This window comes from Callorhinus ursinus, unplaced genomic scaffold (genome assembly GCF_003265705.2).
Source record: "Callorhinus ursinus isolate GAN/ISIS: 27379988/994484 unplaced genomic scaffold, GSC_fseal_2.0 scaffold35, whole genome shotgun sequence".
NCBI classification, from domain to species: domain Eukaryota; kingdom Metazoa; phylum Chordata; class Mammalia; order Carnivora; family Otariidae; genus Callorhinus; species Callorhinus ursinus.
This window is the reverse complement of record NW_027397097.1, coordinates 15,060,160-15,080,713: the sequence shown is the minus strand read 5'-3', so window position 1 is coordinate 15,080,713 and position 20,554 is coordinate 15,060,160. Positions and strand designations below refer to the sequence as shown.

The following is a 20,554-nucleotide window of genomic DNA, read 5'->3' as shown; positions in this document are numbered from 1 at the left end:
ATGCCAAAAATAAGGGTAACTACTATGAAGGGATAAAATATTCTATTCTTTTTTTTTTTTTAAATGTTTTATTTATTTATTCATGAAAGTCAGAGAGAGAGAGAGAGAGAGGCAGAGGCAGAGGGAGAAGCAGGCTCCCGCCTAGCAGGGAGCCTGATGCGGGACTCGATCCCAGGACCCTGGGATCATGACCCGAGCCGAAGTCAGACGCTTAACCATCTGAGCCACCCAGGCGCCCGGGATAAAATATTCTAAAAATGAAAAATAAATGTTTTTTTAAAAAAGGGATTGATAAGATGTTGGTTGAATAAGGGAAAAAGAAAGATTAAAAAAAAACAGTTAAAAAAATTAACTTTGAAAAACTAATGAATCATGGTAAAAAAGCCATGAATTCTATGTGCAATATTCCCCTAGCGCTGGAATTCTCCCGTTCTCCTTGATCGGTAAACTTGGTCTTGGCTTGCTGGCTGTTCCTGCTGATCTTCTGGGGGAGGGGCCTATTGCCGTGGTTCCCTAATGTCTTTGCGGGAGGCGGAATTGCCCTGCCTTTGTCAGTCCGGGCTAAGCAAGCTGCTCGGGTTTGCTCTCAGGAGCTTTTGCTCCCTGTAAGCTCTCGGTACAGCTTTGGAGGACCAGAGTGAAAATGGTGGCCTCCCAATCGCCACCCGGAGGAGCCAAGAACTCGGGGCCCTGCTCCTCAGTGCGCCCCTAGAGAAAAGCAGTCACTCCCTTCTCCCCGGTCTCCGGCTGCACTCCGCGCTCACCCGGCCTGTGACCGAGTGTTTCTGTCTCTGGCTCTTGACCCTGTGTGGAGTCTCCAAACCCAGCAGATCCCTGCGGTGCGCTCCCGCACCGGTCCTCCCCGGGGAGGAAGGGGAGTCTCCCTGGATCTGCCGCTTGTTGGGTCACTGCTGGGGAAGCAGTGGCCTGACGGGGCGGCGGATCACAGTTTATGGCAACCCCGAGCTGAGAGCCCGCGCCTCAGCTCCGTCTCTGCAGGCGGCTGCCCCGCTCCGATACCTGGGAGCTCTGGCGCACTCAGGCACCCCTGGTCTTTCTGTGACCCCGAGGGTCCTGAGACCACACTGTCCCGTGAGGTTTCCACCCCCCCCCCCCGCTTAGCCACTGGTGCAACATCCCTCAGCGGAGCCGACTTCTAAAAGTTCCGATTTTGTGCTCCGCGGCTCTATCACTTGCCAGAAGTGGCCGATGGAGGCCCCCTCCCCTGCCATCTATCCTCCCGAATATCGCCTGCGATTCACTTCTCCACACCTCCTACCTTCCAGTAAGTGGTCACTTCTCTGTTCAGAGAGCTGTTGCTACTCTCTTCTTCAGTCTCCTGTTGGGTTTGTAGGTGTTCAGAATGGCTTGATCCCTATTCAGCTGAATTCCTGAGACCAGACGAAATCCAGGTCTCCTACTCCTCCGCCATCTTGCTCCGCCCCCCCCCCCCCCCCCGTTTATTGTTTCTAAAAGGTATTTGTTTGAAGAGGAAAAAAAAATCCTTCTGGAGACTTGAGGGTACTTAGAGTGACACATTTCATAGGATTCCCATTTAAAAATGGTTTGCATTAAATGGACTAGAAAATCAAACTACAGGTTAAAAGAGGAATGAGCAACCCTAACTTGGAATAGAAGACAGAAGGGCAAAGAACATTTGGCTGTCAGCTGCCTCCACTCCTCTGAGAGGTAGCTGCTTCTGAACTATGCCAGAAGAGCAGGTTTGAGGGAGCTCTCTTGGTAGAGTCCAGGATTACTGCTCATTTGAAAACCACTTCTGACTAGACGCTGGGCTGGTGACACAGTTTCCCTGGCAAGTGAAGTCTTTTTCGATAGTTCATAGAGTTTAATCTTTTATAGAACAATAGACTTTCCCTGGAGCAGACTGTACCCCCTCATCTGACCTTGTTCATCTCGCTTTCTTTGACTCTTACTGGGTATGCACCTAAATGTAGCACATAATGGTAATCTCTCCTATAGAATTCACTAGTTCCATACTGTGTGCACATTCGATCTCAGCTAGACTGTCTGCATGTCATGGTTATTAATCCTCTTGCAGCTTTTGTATTCCTGTAACAACTGGTAGAACTCCCAGGGAATGAGGTTGAGAGTGTTGGGTCTCAGTTTGAAGAAGTTGATAGAGCAAACAGTATTTGCTGCCTGTATTCTCTTCCTTATGAGCTCAAATTTTAGGCATATGACCCCACTTGAGTTACTCTCAATATCTTGCTAACCCCACTTCATCCCAGGACTTTGATTTAGGTTAGAGGAGAGGCAATGAAGTGGGCACTCATAAGAGTATTCAAGTATGTATTTGAAGAGTTATTGTAGGCGTGGTGGAAAACAGCTGTTTGCTGTGTCCACAGTGGACAGTGCAAAGGGAACAGAAGGCAGATTAGATGGTAAGAACATTGATAAAGGGCTGGTCAACCTTTAGAATGGGAAAGATGTGGAGAGGTGATTTATCCCAGTCTTTCTTCTACAGATGAGGAAACTAAAGCAGAGGCAAGTTGAATGATAAGTCCAGACGAGGAGTTAGCACAGCCAGGTATGGAATCAATCTCCAGGCCCACAGTAGGTGTTTCTGAAACACTCCACTCCCAGTCCTCAATCATTGCAGAGGTTGGGACTAGGTGCTTCAATGCTCTATCCAGCAAAGCCGAGGGCTCTTCCTTTCTGGAGTTTTTGTTTGCTTGTTCTTTTGTTTTAAACTTAAATTTCTATATGACTGTCTTCCTGAAGAGGTGCAAATGAAGTTCAGAAAGGAGTAGAATATTTTTCGGAAGTCCCTGTGAGCTAGAATATTTACTGAGAGTTCTTTGCCTTGGAAGATACACGTTTGTTCACATGTCCCATTTCTTCTTCCACATCATACTTCATCTCTTTCTCCTGAAGTGATTTCTGGGTCCTTTGGTTTTCTCTTCCACCATGGAAGTGTGATGGGGCAGGAGCTGCCCACACCATAGGGCACACCTCAGTTTCCCTAAATAGCAGACTAGCAAGGATCTTCAAACTGTTCTTTTTCTCTAACATGTGGGAACCCAGGGATCAGAGGAAGCTGCTGGGAGCCTGTCCTTACAATGCAGATGAATTTAGAAAGAAAGAGAAAGCACAGTGTTAGATAGGTAGTAGTCACTTAATAAATAATTGTTGGACAGATGAATTACGGTGCTTCTCCCCCTTCTTCTAATTATAGAACGGAAAGGGACTAAAGATGCATTCAGCTCAATCTCCTCATTTTATGTGGTCAAGCAAGTGAAGACTACAAATCTTAAATGATTTTCCCAAAGTCATACAGCTAGTTAGGGTCTGTGCCGGGCTAGGCACTTGCCATTCTGTGTCTTCATATCATATTAGGTTGAACCAAGTGAAATTGCCATTTCCGTGGGACAAAACATTTGTATATTGACAGTTTGTGTGGTGCAACCTAAATATGTTTGAAAGATCAATACTGTATACTTATTTAGTTCAGTAATAGCAATAATAACCTTGGCCTTCTCCAAAACAAGCAAGCGTATGATAGTGGAGCTTATTGTGAAGGTCAAGAGTACTGGTTCTGAATAAGATGATTCTGGTTTTATATCCTTGGTGTTGGTAAGCTGAAGTTTCCTCGTCTACAAAATAGGACAAATGTTAGGTATATCACTTTTGATTGTTTTTAAAAGTTAAATGAGCTGATTTTTTGAAGGGCTTAGTATAGTGCCTGGCACATAGTAATTATTTAGTAAGTTTAGGCTATCATTCATTGTATAAATAAGGAAAAGAGAACTCATAAAACTTAAAATTTATAATTCTTCTGAACAGCATATTCATCTTTTCTGAAATCTATGGGATATGCCACACTTCATTGTTTAAGATGGACATACATTTATATACATATCTTTATATAGTCTCTATTTCAGATGCTTCTGTTAGTTATAGAGAATGTGTTTGGAATGGTGTTCTATCTATTTTTAAGACCTTTTCTTTGACAAAATGTGCTTTTGTGTCAGGCGAGATCATTATGGTAGAAGTTAAGCAAACACGTGTGAGTATGCATACTTAGACACAAGCTCCATAAAGGAAGGGGACCTTTTCTGTCACAGTCATGCATGACTCTTCCTCGGTTTCTAGCACAGGCCAAGTGTATAGTCAAGGCTCAAAATGCTGTTGACTGACCAACTGAGCTAGTATATTCTTTTAAAACCTGGACCCTGGAACCATCTCCACTGTTTGTCCATCTCTGCCTCATGGATCAGCAAATATCTCTGCTGCCTGGGCTTGGAGACACCCATGTGTAAAGTATTTCTCAGAGAACTCCTCATGACCCAGTGACACATCCAGAGCAAATATGTTTTCAGACAGCTGCACACTTAGGGGAAAAGTTATCACCCCCAGGGTAAGAAGGGACCAAGGCACTCCCAGCCCCAAGAAGGAAGCGGTAGACTTACCCTGAAAACAAATACTTCCCTAGCAGAGAAAATAAACATAGGTAGTCCCTCCTTCCCTTCAGGACCGGTAGCCTATCATTCTTGGGCTCAGCAGAATTTGTGGGTGTCTTCTCCCAGTGTCTATGCTGCCTTTGGGCAGGACCACTGCATGAAACCATGGGGGAGGGGAGCCAGCCCCAGACAAGCCCTCTGTAGTGATTTATGGGGAGAGGGCTTGTGGTACCCTAACAGCTACCCATAAGTGCCCTGATTAGCTTCCACTCAAACTGGCCTCTTCCCATGTAGTCCACCCTCTAGCTCCATTTACTTTGTCCATGTGACTTCTGCCATTGTAAATGGAAGCAAAGTCTGATCTTCAGAGAAAGGTGTGACATGAAGGGAACACTTGCTTACTTATTTAAAAAGACATAAACTTACTCAGAATTGGCTACCATTTTGAACTATGAAGTGAAACACTAGTGTCTAGAAGTATCTGTGGAAGGATATAAACATTTCTTGAGCTTCTACATAGGTTAGCATTGAGCTTGGCTGTTTTTGTACACCATGTCTCATTCACATAGCTACCTTGCAAAAATATTATTCTCCATTTTACTAACGGGAAAATTGAGGTGCAGAGAAATGAGCTGCCACAGGATCACACAGCAAATAATCAGTGCAGCTCTGACAAAATCTATGTGTGTGCTTGCTACTACGTCGCCCAGCTGCAGATGACCTTTAATTTTGTGACAGGCCTGTAAAGCAGTGAGCACAGCTGTCACCGACCTCTTGAATTTCAGAAAATTGGAGCAGAAGCGTTGTGAATTTCTGGTTTATCCAGCTTGACAATGGGGAGTAGAAAATGTATACATTCTTTCATTCAGTTATTCATTTATTCAAAACACTTCTATTCAGTCTCTAGGCTCAGCATTGTGCTAGGTACTGAGAGGGTATCAGAAAGGTTTAGGACACGGGCTCTATCTCAGGAGCTTTTATTCATGGTGAGGAGAGAAGAGTCCCGAAATAGTTATCCTTAATGTAAGAACAGGAGTTAGATTGGGTGACAAAAAACAATTGGTACGGGGTGGGAGAAGTCTGTGTAGGTGGTTGGGAAAGGTTTCATGTGTTAACCACACACACACACACACACACACACACACACACACACACACAGTCTCAAATTAGTGATGCCGATGGTGGCATAGGAGAGATTGCTTGAAGTTATATTTTTTTAAAGATCTTATTTATTTGAGAGAGAGAGAATGAGAGAGAGCATGAGAAGGAAGAGGTTCAGAGGGAGAAGCAGACTCCCTGCTGAGCAGGGAGCCTGATGTGGGACTCGATCCCAGGACTCCAGGGTCATGACCTGAGCTGAAGGCAGTCGCTTAACCAACTGAGCCACCCAGGCACCCGAAGATATTTTTTTAAATTAAACTTTTTACTTTGAGATAATTGTAGATTCTCATGCTATTATAAGAAATAATAGAGAGATCTGTGTACCCTTAACCTTGTTTCCCTCATACCCAACTATAGTATACTATTCACCTCCAGGATATGGACATCAATATCAGGTGTGCCCCTGTGTATTAAGTTCTATGCAGTTTCATCACAGGTATCCAGCACCATCACCAAGACACCCATTGGTTCCCCCCCGACAGGGATCACTCCCATTTTTCTTTCATAACCATCTCCATCTCCCTCTTACGTCTGCTGTCTACATCCTTAACCCGTGGCAACCACTAGTTTGTTCTCCACTTCTATAATTTTGCCATTTCAAGAATGTCATATAGATGGGACGATATAGTGTGTAACCTTTGGGGATTGGCTTTTTACATTCAGCATAATTCCCTTGAGATTCACCCAAGTCATTGCATGTAGCTATAATTTGTTCCTTTTTATTGCTTAGTAGTAGTATCTGATGATATGGATATACCACAGTTTCACTATTCACCTGTTGAAGGCATCAGGGTTATTTCTAATTTTTGGCTATTACAAACCAAGCTGATATTAATAGGATTTTTTTTCTTGCTATTTAGGTAGCATAGTTGGGTCCAACATTAGGCCTTCCTTGAAGCAATTTTATTTTTTCATTTAGCCCTCCTCATTCAGCGGGTACCTTTTGAGCTAGGCATTGGACTACTTATATCCTACTAAGAAACAGATAAATGAAAATTACCTTTGACTCTTAGACTTCAGTGACCTAGAGCTCTTAGTATATAACCTCTTTGGAGAAAAAGAAGTCCAGACTTCATTTAAGCTCCTATGGCCTCTGATAGAACTCATAATTAAAATTTGGATGTTTTACTCTAATTCTCCTGGAACAATTTGGACTTTCTGTAACTTTGCATGATCATTAAAAATCTCATTTAAAGTCTTAAAAATCAGGAACATCTGGGTGGCTCAGTTGGTTATGTGTATGACTCTTGATCTCAGCTCAGGTCTTGATCCCAGCTTAGGTCCTGATCTTAGGTTTGCAAGTTCAAGCCCCACACTGGGCTCCATGCTGGGTGTGGAGTCTACTTAAAAAAAAAAAATCTTAAAAATGAGTCTTTTGCATTATTTCAGAAACAGAAGAATGGAAGAAGTTTCTGCAAAAATTGTTTAAAGATCTGCTTTTCTTTTTATCAAAATGGTAGACAAGGACTTTTACTCCTAGGAGGATACTTGACATTTGCCAGATAATGCTCATTTAAGGAAGAAATGAAATCCCACTTTTCCTTCTGTTTTCTATCCCTAAAGAGGGTTTTTACTTCTAGCTGCCCCCAAACAAGCTGTGTTGTTTGCTTGAACTCATAATGAAACTCATTCCTGTCCACTCTGGTATTTAGTAAATGTCTTTTTGTTTTCATCTTGTTTCGAATTACAAAAACCTCTATCCTCAGGTGAGACTGAGTCCCACAGAGTAGACCTCTTTGGTACTTTTGTCTTCCAGCTTTCAGGGGCACTCACGTGCTTTTCACTGTGTGGGGGGAGCACGCTGTGCCTGCAGTGTGGAGTAGGCGTGGGATTTCTCCTGGCTTCAGTTGCCCTTTCCTCACCTCCCCCTACTTCCCAACCTACCTTGACTTCTGATTGGCTCAAATAAGTACTACCCAAATAAGAAGATACTGCCTTCAGTACATGCAAATGCTGCATGCTGCAGCAGGCTGAGAGCTGTGGTGTGAGTAACTTCTCATTCCCACAGCTGATGGAAACTAGTTCATAAATCCAGATGATGGAAACATGGTTTTCCTTACCAGCTCTGTGGGATTGTAGGAAGAAATGAAAACTAAGATTTAAGATGATGGGGTTTTCTTGTGTAATTCTTTTCTTTTTAAACAAATGTTGAAGTCTGGTTAATTTTCTGTGCTTCTGATGTGCGTAAATTTAATAAAATGAACATGTAATAAAGTTAAGCCCCATGATGGTATCATTTATTTCCCTTGTATCTCAGCCTAGGTAATAGTGGCATTTGAAAGCTATTATTTAGGGGAATAATATAATTACAGGCCCAGAATTGGAAGTGAAAAAGCATTGCAGGCTGAGGAGTTTTCCTTGATATTCTTGGTGTTTTCTTTCACTCCCCTCCCTTCTCTTGTATCTAAGATGGAAAAAAAAATGAGCAAGGCAGAGAATATCATATTTTTAGAGAAGATTTTTGTCTTCACATTTCTGTTGACTTACTCATTTTTTCAATACATTTGTGAGGTTCACCACACTCTTCTTTTTCCTCTTGGTGGCTTTGGCCTTCCTAATGGAAGAATAAGGCAGAAGGAATTTGAAGTTTAGTGGTTAAGCAGCTCACAAAACTCTATTTTCAGACCATTTTGTTGCACCATCTCTGCCATTAAACTTTTACAGAAGTTTAATCTCAATTTATCTGACTTCTTCAAATGCTTTTCTTGGGGCAAATGTTACTTTTCTCCTCTGGCTGGGCCCGAGTTCTCTGAGTTTAAGAAAGATGAATTTCCGTTTACTTTGTGGGGGTTGATATAGGACATTGTCTCAGGCCACACCAAGAAGTTTGCCTAGGGGCACATGGCTGTTGAGGCTGAGTAGTGCCCATCAGGAGGCTGGAGGCTTCCAGGGCCTCATCTCTTTGGGCCATTTGGGGAAGTTCATTCTGAAGCAATCTGTGGGCTGAATTTGCCAGAGATTAGAACATGAGCCAAGCCAGAGAGTCTGAGAGGGTCAGAGAGAAAGAAGTAGGAAGAGCCAGAGACTTAAAAATAAAGGTACTACTAAGGCCATCTAGAGAATGACTCTGCTTTGTGACACCGTTATCCAAGAGAGGCAGGGTGGTGTGCAGGTCCAAAGTGTGGACCCTGGAGCTGGGCTGCCTTTGTAGAGTCCTGCACTGCCACTTACTAATTATTTTGTTTCTCTGTGCCTATTTCCTTAGCTGTAAAATGCTTACCTTGTCATGTTGTTGTGAGAAATCATCGAGTTAATGATGTAGAGTACTTAGAACAGTGCCTAGCATATATATAGTAAGTTATATATATAAGATATTGTTATGATTAACTAATAATAACTAATTTCTCCCAGTTCACTGTTTACTGTTAAGAATTGGGATACTTAATTTGGTTGTAAAATACCACACTCTTTAGAGGAGCTTGAGCACTACTAAAGGACTGGCTCTGTTAACTTGCTCCTGCAGGGCTGGGATGGAATTATCCAGGCTTTGAGGTGAAATGAAAGTAGTACTCTTGAGTTACTGGGCCATGGTCCCCATAGCCAAATGGACATGGTCTACTGTAGCCAAATTCTGCTGTGGTCTGAATTTTGCTCTTTCACCAATATAAACCTGAGCCTTGTATTTACTGGCAGGGGTCTTTGGGAAAGCTTGTCTTCCTCACCCCATTTTGCAAATGAGGAGAACGAAGCTCTAGAAAATTAAGTGATTTGCCCAACATCACATAGTGTGGGAGCAACTGAACTGGGAGTAAAATTGACCCTGCCTAAGTCCCAGCATGTTCTTTCTCCAACACACACAGGTCATCATCATGGCCCCTGTGTGATGCGATGCACCTGATGGGTCTCTCTCACACACCATGTCTTTAGGAGGTATTTACTGTCGACCTTTGTTGATTAAAAATTTGAGAGTTTATCTTTTTCTGAAATCAAAGTTATGGATAAATTGTTTTACCTAAATATTTTCAGTTTTCTGTTACAGCTTGGCTATTTAAGATTTACCTCTGCTAGGAGAAAGAAAGAAAAATGAGATTTTATGAGTATTATCTGACCCATCTGTTTTTAGTTTTTGAAATGGAAACTTGAAATTCTGTTATCTCAGTCTGTAATTGATATCTATAACATACAGATATACACAAATGTGACATGGTATTTAAGAAGACAGGAAGGGCTAAAGTTACTCTACTTCTCTGAGCCCAGTTCCTCTTCTGAAAAGTAGGAATGATAATGGCACCCTCCTTCCAGGGTGGGCCTGAGGGTTTGTGTGACAGCTATGGAAATCTTCCAGCATGGCAGATCTGCATAAAGACAACAGCAATAGCAGGGACTTGGCATATAATCCTGCTACCTCCCTCCCAATAAATAACTACATCTGAACAAAAACAAGTCTTTTTAGGACATCTTTTATGGGGGAGGGTGCCTGATTTTACCCACTATTTGGGCACCAGAATCCTGGTTTTGTAGCCAGTCACTTAGCAACCATCCTGCTTAGCTTTCTCTATGTAACTTCAGAGCAAAGAATTCTCAGGATTTCATAAATTGATTGCAAATGACTAAGAATTCAATATGTATATATATTACATATATCCCTGTATGTATATGTATCTATATCCATCTTCTGTGTTTAGAATATATAGTGACAGGTAGAGTGTATGTGTGTCTATCCTGTTCCTCTTAGTCATTATTAGGCCCTTGCCTGAGGACAAGTTTTCAAGTCTCCATCGGTGGATGTCTATGGAAGGCTTTGCTGCCTTCTGATGAGTGCCTCAGGATGTCAGAAAAACTGAAAAGATGCTGGAGAAGGTTCTGCTCTCTTGCTAGGTAGCTCTCTTTCTCTCTGCTCATTGTATTTGCTCTGCAAATAGTACTGGGTTCTGATGTGATGGAAGAGAAGGTTTAAATTCCCTTTGGTGGGGGTGCTAGGGTGGCTCGTTTGTTTAAGTGTCTGCCTTCAGTTCACGTCGTGATCCCAGGGTTCTGAGATCAAGCCGCACGTGGGGCTCTCTGCTCAGCTGGGAGCCTGCTTCTCCCTCTCCCTCTGCCCCTTCTCCCTGCTCATGTGAGTGCTCACTCTCTCTCAAATAAATAAAATCTTAAAAAAAAAATTCCCTTTGGTGGAAAGAGTCACTTCTAGCTTCAAGTCCAACATCCAAAACCACTTCCTGGGTACCGCCATCAGATAGTCCCTGCTTTCACTCCATCCCTACTGCTTGTCTGTTATTTGGTGTTGGGAGTGAGACAGGATTGATTAATCTCATCATACCCTGTACCCTGTGAATTTCATCTCAGAACCCTTGATGAAATAGATGTTGTTAGAAATGTTACCTGATTTAAAAAAAAAGCGGGGGCGGGGGGACAAGAATTCTGGAGGGTTGACTGAAGTCTTACTAGTCAGACCTGTAATTCTGCTAGGAGTAACCCTTGGAATTTGTGTCACCTAAATTCCCTTCCTGCAGGTCTGTGGTTTAACCTGAATCTCACTCTTCTTTGTGCCTGAGACTTCCCCTCTCAAGGACCTTTAGTCTGATTCCACAGTCTCCCTAATTCCTGTTTTTTGGCTTAAATCCCATTCTGTATGATATACAGAGCCTGGGCCTGCTTTATTAAGCCCTTCTGTAATTTTAAGGCTCTATCATCACCTTGAAATCTTTCCCAGCTATTTTCCTCCTTCTCTTCCCACCTTAGGAATGGGTCCAGGTTGGTCGTTAATTACATTCTTGAGCCTTGGTAGCAATGAATGCAGTCTGGGAAGGCCAGCTTGCTGTACAAGCATGTGATTAGTCACACCCACAGAGAAAAATACTCGACTGAGAAGGCCATTAGCTCAGGTAGCTACAGGAATGGCCAAGAGTGCCAAGGTCGGGGATTTTCACCCTAGCTCAGTGGGTACAGATCACATATCCCTAAGACCATGTAGCCCTCTCCCTGACACCCACTACGAGTGCCAAATGAAAAGGCTCAAAGCCACCCATTTGTGCTCCTGGGAAAAACACTCAGGGCACACACATGCTGATTACTGATGACAGCTAAAGAATTCACCACCTCTTAAATGAGAGACAATGTGCTTCTGTGTGTGTATAAATATAGACATCCTTATGTTTTTCTGCACTCCACCCTCTAAAGTAGTACTGTGTTGTCTTCTGCATTGAAGTCAGGGAGCATGGGGTGTGAATTGTCTAAATCTTTCATCATGTTCAAAGGTCACCTCAAGTCTCACTTCTTCCCAGTTCTTGCTCTCTTCACTTCCCCACTTATCACATAATTGATGCTGAAGTATGCCCCCTTTGTTTGTAGTCCTTTTCCCCTTTTGGAAATGTATTCTCTTCCCAGCTCTGTCACTTAGCAGCTGCGTGATGTTGGACAAGCCACCTGACCTTGCAGAACCTCAGTTTTCACATCAATGAAAGGGCGATATGAGGATGCTTACTCCTACCCACCCTCCCTACCCGCCAAGGTTGCTGTGAAGAGTGCATGTGCCCTAGTATAGTGTGAACCCTCAACGTGGTACAAATGGGAGCCATTATTATTGCCGTGAGCCAAAGTCTTGACAACACAAGCCAGGACTTACTACCTAATAGTTGTCCCAATAGTGCCTAGCCTAGTCCCCAACAGGGGACACTCTCAGTGAGCTAAAGGAAGGGAAGGAGGGAGGGACAGAAAGAAGGGAAGGAAGACTTTTGTCAGTTTTGGTATCTTATTTTCCTCATTAACATTCCCTCCCTCAATATAGCTCTATCTTATTCAAAATGTTTAGTTTCTAAAAGGTGTTTGCACTGGGCAGCAGAATAATTTTTTTTTCCTCCAGTTGTCTTCCTCTGCATCTCCTTCTCCCTCAGCTAGCTTGGTCATGGTGTTGGAATTCATTCTGCCTGTTTGCTTTTATGCCCATGAGGAAAAAAAAATACACTTGGAAGATGTCTGAGTGATCAGAGACCACAAGCCTCATTTTATAGGTGAGGACACTGTGAGAGCTGAAGGACACCAAAGGCTTTCAGTCACTTAGGGCAGAACAAGGACCTGAATCCTGGTCTTTGGCTGTTCCTCCGGGCATGGCACAGGCTGACCCCAACTAACAAAGTGTCGATGATCATCTCTGGGCTTTGGCTAATCCTGTAAAGCTCTTTCCTAGATCAGTGCAAGGATTTTTTGTTGCTCATGGGGGTTTAGGAAAATGGATTTGCTGATGCTGCAACATCATACTCCCTGCCTGCTCTCCACACTTCAGGAGTTTGTTTTATGTTGATAAATTGGGATCATAGAAAGAATAAAAATCCCTTTGTAACTGGTTGCCTCACACATCAAATTTCACAACATTCTGTACTACAAAGCTCAGTGTTTTGTGTGTACAGGGGCTTGGGGGAAACCTTGGCTCTTCTTTGCGTCTTTGGGTTCCTTCTCAGGGCACTGTGTGTGTGGCCCTTCCTTTCTTCACTTTTACCAGAGCTCTTCATGGTGTGTTGGCCAGAACTCAGAGCTAGGCAGCCCTGGGTTCAAATCCCAAGTCTGCAGCTTAGACACAAGTCCCTTAACCTCCAGGAACTTCAGTCTCCTCATCTGCAAAACACAGATGACATTGCCTGCTTTGCTGGTTTCCTAGTGCTATAGAGATAACGTGTGTAAAGATGGAAGAAGGGACTGGAGGAGGGTAAAATGTCTGTTTCTTCTACTCTTTCGTCAAATCTGACTCCTACCTATTAATTTCATTCATTAACTTAGTTTTTTAATCTTCTATAATACATGCACATATATGTGCCTTTTAATGTTGTTAGTGGTTAATAAGGCATTTTGCTTTTCCGATACAAGATCACATTCTTTCTTGCTGCTTTTCATCTGATTTTCCAGAACTTGGCTGAGAATTTTTAAGAAAGCTTGGTGTATAATTTATCCCTTTTGGAAATTTTCCTTCCTCTTGGTAAAACACACACACACACACACACACACACACACACCCAAAACCCACAGAGTTGCACATCATTTCTAAATTTGAATCTTTTTTTTTTTTAAATTGTGGTTCAGATGGTTAAAAGAGAGGTTTCTCAGGGAAAAAGTAATGTATATTTTTCTACTCTGCAAGGATGATATCACGGTTCCTAACCACTGTATGTGTTTTTCCTAATAAGGCAAGGATTTAGAGAGAGTTTATTTTCTCGCTTTTTGAATAGAGAAAACAATACTTAAAAAAATCGATTTCTGGTCTTTTGGACAAACACTATAAAACCATGCAGTACTCTGGTGGAATGCAGTACGGTATCAGCAAAGAGGCAGGCACAAGGTCAGATAGTGAGAATATGGAGGAGAGGGACATGGAGTCTCTACTTTCAAGAGGCATCCAGGCTTGTAAGGGAGGTAGATGAGGAGATAGACAATCAGTATATAATGCAGGGTTTTGTGAGACCACAGAGGCCAAGACTCTAACCCAGCTTCTGAGGAAGGGGCTAGACTCACTTTACCGGAGGAGGTGATACCTGGACTATGACTTGAAAAATGAGTAGGAGTTTATGAAGCTGGGGAAAAGCATTATAGGCAGAGAGTGGTTCATGTTCTGAAGACACAAAGGTAAATTTAAGGAACTTCAAGGTATAGTGTAGGGGAAAATGGAGAGGAAGCAGGGGGCTCATGTAACAGTGAGGGGTGTGAATGAAGAACCATGGGATGTACCTTCCAGGGAGTCTTTCAACGGGAAAAGGCCTTAGAGGTCAGAGTCTAACATTTAATTTCACAGCTTTGGAAACTGAGGCCAAGGAAGGGGAAGTGCCTCACTCATGGCCACAGAGGTAGTAGGTGGCTGATAGTGTTCATCTTTATCCAGACTCGGTGGTACCTGGGGAGTAGGGCAGGGGAAGCCTTGACAATGAAATTTCAGTGTTGACCTTGTAAAGCAGATTCTCATAGGAACACTTGGCCAAGGATCTATCATGGGGACTGTACGGTTTGGGCTAATGACCCCAGCATGCCTTTTTGCATATTATGTCCTTTAAAGGAAAGGCCATCACTAGCTAGAAATGCTCGTTGGCTATTTTTAGGCTGTGTGGTAGGGGGAATTAGTGGAATTCCTAAGGTCAGCTCCAGCTGTTTTTCTCCAAAAGACCAGCTGAATTTTTCATGAGATTTGCTCATTAGAGTTTTCATCCTTCTGTGAGGCGTTGTACTGAGTCTGAGTCAGGCTGTCCTGGGAAATAAGTAAAGGGACTAGAGTTGGGGGAAAACTAAACTGGGATTAGGATAGTTGCTGTCCTTTTTAATGTTAAGTGCTGTCTTAGATGTGGTTGGTCATCTCTCACGCCTTCTCAGTCATGGTGAAGTTCCTTCTGGATTAGAGCAACTAGCTTGGAGGTTGGTTGGATTTTGAAGATTTTGATGATTTAGGGATGTCATATCTGTAAAGAGTCTGGCATGATGCCTGGGCAGAGATGATACTGATTACATGATAATTACATGAAATAGCACCTTTCATTCAGTAATATCACTTCGAAACACTTTCTGGATATCAAGACAGATATTACCTAGGACTCCTGTGAGGGGAGCTTACCTGTAGTTATTTGGCATCTAGTTACAACACTACTGTCTGTTGTGTCTCAGGGCAGGTGAAGTGTCTATATGAAGGCAGGCAGAGTGGAAACATTCTTCATTTCTTCTAGACGGCACTATGCACCCTTCCTCTTCTCTAGTCTAATGGGGTCTGATGGAGCTCATGCTATTAGGCAGTGAGTGGATAAATATAATGGTATAGCATTTTGTAGTGATAAAATGTCTTTCCATATATGGTGGATTTGTTGTGATTCAGTGAGGGAGATGGGCAGTGGTTAGTCTCAATTTTAGAAATGAGGAAACTGAGACTCAGGGAAGTGCCACATTTATGGCCACCAAGATATTTAAGTAGGTAACTAGATTTCATACCAGATCTTATGACTTTAAATCTCATGTTCTTTCCCCTTCATGATGCTGCCAACATGATCAGAAATAAAGGGTCAAGTTTCTCCTCCATAAAAGTGGTTTAAAGGATGCCTTTAAAGGAACGTGATTCTGTTGCATACCCAACTGAGGAAGGAAGGAGCATCTCCAGCATGAGGTATCTGAACATGATAGAGTAAACGTGAGCTCTGTCCCACTAGCTCTGGAGCAACAGCTATTTTCTGAACTAGAATTCAAGGACATTAAAATAACAGTTAATAACAGTGTCATGGTGGGGAGAGGTGGTTAGAGGAGGAAGAGATCTGGGCATGGCTAATTTTTTTTTTTTTAAGTTTTTCAGATTGATGCTAATGTACAGCCAGGTTTGGGAACCCCCGAGTTAGGACATTTAGAGAGAGTCCCTCACATTCCCAAGGAGGAATGTACATGATTTTACCAAAAGTGAGGCTTTATGGAGTCCTTCTTAAAGTCTGAGTTGCTGATTGCTCCAGTTGAGTTAACATTATGATCCTGGTTTAATTCCAGCCTAGTTAATAAATCAGCTGGTTGCTGCACTCCCTTCCTCTGAATCTGAAACCTAGAAAATAATTAAATCTAGAATTCACCTGGAATGCCTGCTATTATCAATGTGCTGGTTTCAGGGGCGCTCTGAACTGCGGCTCAATCCACTTCTTAGTTCATGTGCCAATTCTTACTCAGGTTGAAGGTGCTTTTGTCCTGGAGGATAAAGGAGGCCCCCTCAGGGTGTCCCAGATCTCACATTGGGTAGCTGTGTGAGTGTAGGCAGTTGGTCTAACCTCTGCAGCTCAGCTTCCTCATCTGCACAGAGAACTAGTGATGACTATGATTCAGCTGTTACTCCCCTTTTCGGGTTTGCTGTTGTTACAGCCGGAAAACAATTGATTTACAATGACATGTTTCACTTTGACTAGTTGCTGTGCTCTTTAACCAGTCATAGGTGGTTTCTGACCTCTCAGGAATCCTCCACAGCTGTGATTCCCAGACCTGACCAAGCATCTGGCATCATGTGGGAATAACTTAGAAAATGCAGATTCCTGGGCCTCGGCCCTGAAGATTTTGATTCAGTAGGTCTTGAGCAAAGTCTGGGAATCTGCTCTTCCTCAGCCACATTTGGATACAAACGATGATGAATTTAATTAAAGTGACAGAACTCCCAGTTTAGATGTCACTACAGAGCTTATTGATAGAGATTGCATTTCTTCATGGAGGCCTTCCCTGGCCCCCAATACTACATTAAACCCTCTGGTTAAGAGTTTTATAGCAGCCTGCTCTTCAGCTTTGTAGGACTTCTTGAGCTTGTTCAACATCTGCCCTCCTTTTCCAGAATATCGACTCTCCGAGGGCAGGGACTGGGTATACTATCAGAACTTTCGGAGCATACAACTTACCCTCTTCCAGAACTGAAATCTGGGACTGTGGTGGGTGCTGCCCTTTCAAGGGGGGGAGGATGTTTCCCTGGCATTTTGAACTTAGGCAAGACTCCTGGTGCTTCCCAAGCTGGGTAATCAATTACAACCCATGGATATGTTGGCTTTTACAGCAGGTCTGCAATGTCAGATGAAGCTTGTTCTACTGTGTCTTAAAGCTCCTTGTGGATAGGTTGTCAAAGGTAAATTATCCCTTTTGTAAATTGTCATCCTTTCGGAAAGATTTGAGTTTTCTGCCCAAATATGAAGTTTATTTTATTTTTTTAAAGGATTTTATTTATTTATTTGAGAGAGAGAGGGAGTAAGAGAGAACACGATGGGGGAGAGGGGCAGAGGGAGAAACAGGGAGCCTGACATGGGGCTTGATCCCAGGACCCAGGGATCATGACCTGAGCTGAAAGCAGACACTTAACTGACTGAGCCACCCAGGTGCCCCAAATATGTAGTTTAAAATGAATTTCAGCTGCCTGTTTCCCCAGCTCCTTTTTTTTTTTTTTAAAGATTTTATTTATTTATTTGACAGACAGTGAGAGAGGGAACACAAGCAGGGGAAGTGGGAGAGGGAGAAGCAGGCTTCCCCTGGAGCCCCCCGATGCAGGGCTTGATCCCAGGACCCTGGGATTGTGACCTGAGCTGAAGACAGACACTTAACAACTGAGCGACCCAGGTGCCCCATCCCCAACTTCTTTCTTTCTTCACTGTTTTCATCTTTTGGAATCCTGATATACCAAGAAAATACAGATTTAGAGGGTGGTTCTGGCATACTTATCAAGACTGGAAAATATGAAAAATTCAGGTTCAAATTTCTCTTCTCTGGCATTTCAGGCACTGCGGGGTCTGACCCTGGGTACTGTTTCCCTGTTCATACCCTATACTCTGGTTACCGGCCTCTTTTTGAATCCCTTTGTGGTTTCGTGGCTCAGTATACTGGTCCAGAATGCCGGCTCTCGTCTCTAATTCAGCCATCAAGGCTCACTTCACTTTATTTCCTTCCTAAATTCCTGTGGCCCCCGATGCTTGGTTTGGGCCTCCTTTATTAGTACTTCACATGGTACTTGGAGGAGGGTTAGTTGTGTGTGATCCTGTCTTCCTCACATGGCCCATTATCTTGTCCTTTGTTGGGGCTTGATGAAAATATTTTGTTCCTGTGGGTACCACAAGTCCAAACTTACCTAGGAATGGCAGAGGTGAGTTTTTCAGAAATCTGGAGACATTATCATTAGGTTTGAATGTGAGATTAAGGGGTGAGGGAATGGTCACGTGTAAAGGAATCTTTCCTTCTCTCTGTCTCCTTCATTCTTAATTTAAGGTCACCAAGTTAGTCTGTGGGAAGCATGAGCTGTTGGCCACATCAGCCTGGAGCTGGAGGAGAAGAATGAAGTAGAAAAATGGTTTCCACCTTTGGAATAATCCTCACAAAAGTGAAAGCTTTGTATCTTGAAGGTACCCATGAGTTTTGATTTTTCAGTTGTTCCCTAAGGAAAAAAAACCAAATTTATTATTGCATAACAAACTAACATACTCTATCTATAACCTTTCATTTGTTCACTTACTCATAGGCTCATTTCGTTTAGTCATTTTATTTATTCATTCAATTCACATTTTTGAGCAGTTACCTTGAACCAGTCATAAGACAATGAATTATGCTTTCCTCTCAAGAAGCCCTTTTAGGCAACATATTAGGTTGAGAAATTTGTATATTTTTAAATAGTGTGATGAAAGCACTGACCACACAGAAACAAAATAATCATGTGGCATTGTTTCTGGACAGTGCTGTGGACAAAGTTTGCTTTTCATATAAACACATCTCTATGTAAGTATATGACAACATGTTCTGATTGAGTTTAAGCACATAAAGGTAGGTTTTTTAGTAACAATTTCTGGTTCCCAGGGTCTCTGCTATTCTAAAGAGGCTCAGGGCCTTGTTATAAATTCCTGCATGTTGACACAGGTGCCTTTCCCCTCTATCCTGTACTTTTGCTCCTTTCCATGTCTGTCCATAAAACAAATCAAGAGCCCAATCATTTTCCTATTCCTACAAATTGTGCTTAGGGGAGCCTGCCCTACTTTGAGGGCCAATGCATGTTGCTCAGAGCAGATGACAAAGAAGAAAGTAGAGAATATATGGAAAGAGGAAAGCAGGGTGAAAACAGACCTGGACTGGGCACCCGGAAACTGGGGTCTAGTCTCCTCTTTGTCCCTGACTAGCTGTGTGATCTCTCTGAGAATAAGGGGGTGGCAGTGGAGTGGAAGATGAAACACAGTGGCTTTAGAACCTTCCAGCTCTGGCCTCAAATCACATTCTGCTTGAGTGACTATAGATTTAACTCCTTGAGCCCAATGTTATCTGCATGATGTGGAGAATACCTGCCTCGCTGGGTGGGCAGAGAGATTCAGTGGGATCACATAGGTAAGGTACTTAGCACGACCTGCTCATTTTTCAGTTCAGAGAAAAGTGAGCAAGATCTTAAAAAGCTTAGACAACGTCATGTGAGGAACAGCCGAGGGGGGAAGGAAGCTCATCTTCCCCTCAATAAAGGAGACTCAGGGAGAACAAGAAAGCCATCTTCCTTTTAAACTGTTGTTTGAAAGGGAGAGTGAGGGGCGCCTGGGTGGCTCAGTCAGTTAAGCGTCTGCCTTCGGCTCAGGTCATGATCTCAGTGTCCTGGGATTGAGTCCCACATTGGAGCCTGCTTCTTCCTCTCCCTCTGCCCCTCCCCCCGCTTGTGCTCTCTCTTGCTCTCTCTGTCGCTATCTCTGTCTTAAATAAAATCTTGAAAGAAAGAAAGAAAAAGGAGAAAAGAAAGAAAAAGAAAGAGAGCAAGCTGAGGGGGCCAGGGCAAATTAGAGGCAAGGGGTAAAAATTAGGGACAAGTTCAACCATAGTGCAAAGTAAGCCTGAGAAGTGGAGAAGCCCCACAGGGGAATGAGGGCTTTGGGCATGGATGCCCTGGCAGGGCGACTTGTGGGTCTGATGACACCAGTTTGGTATGCAGTGAGGAGAATTGCGCTGGGCGGGAGGTGAGCAAAGTTTCTCTGATTGTTCCATTCCACTTGCTCCTTCCTAGGCGTCCCCTGAGCCGTCTGTGGGTTATTCCATTTATGCCTTGATGCCACTATGATCTGGGAAGCTTACATAACACTTGGTTTGATGTGTGATGGTTTGTCGCTGCTGAAAGTGAGTCCCTTAATTGATCTGGGCTGTTTCTGTCAGTGCTGTTCTCCCCAACCCCACCTTGACTCCAGCCTACTTATTCCTGCTCTCCTTCTGCCTCCCAGATTTTTCTTCCCAGCCTTCATTCTAGATGTCATGGGACTGTCAGCACAATTTGCTTCTCTTCTAAAAACTTTATCATGTGAGAGTCACTACTTACTTGAGGTTTCCTCCCCTCGCCTGGGGTCTGCAGGCTTTGGTACAACAGTCACGTGGGGAAGGAAGAAGGACTCTGTGGGCCTGCCCTTGTACCAGAGCACAATGGGGTAACAAATATTGTTAATCAGGCTCCAGCCAGGGTTTGGTCAGGCACAATGACTGGGTTCAGACCTATAAGTCTAGCTCTTCTAGTTGTGATCACTAGCAGGCACCAACTGTCTGGGGCCTTGGTTTCCCTCTCT

General features: G+C 43.3%; 1 protein-coding gene across 1 annotated transcript in view; it reads left to right on the top strand.

The window, feature by feature from the left end:
- Positions 1-20,554, top strand: part of SYTL2 (synaptotagmin like 2) — a 127,220-nt gene that overhangs the window by 26,181 nt on the left and 80,485 nt on the right. Inside the window, 1 exon segment of the mRNA XM_073879805.1 lies at positions 18,249-18,382. The gene's annotated coding sequence lies outside the window, so the exon portion shown is untranslated.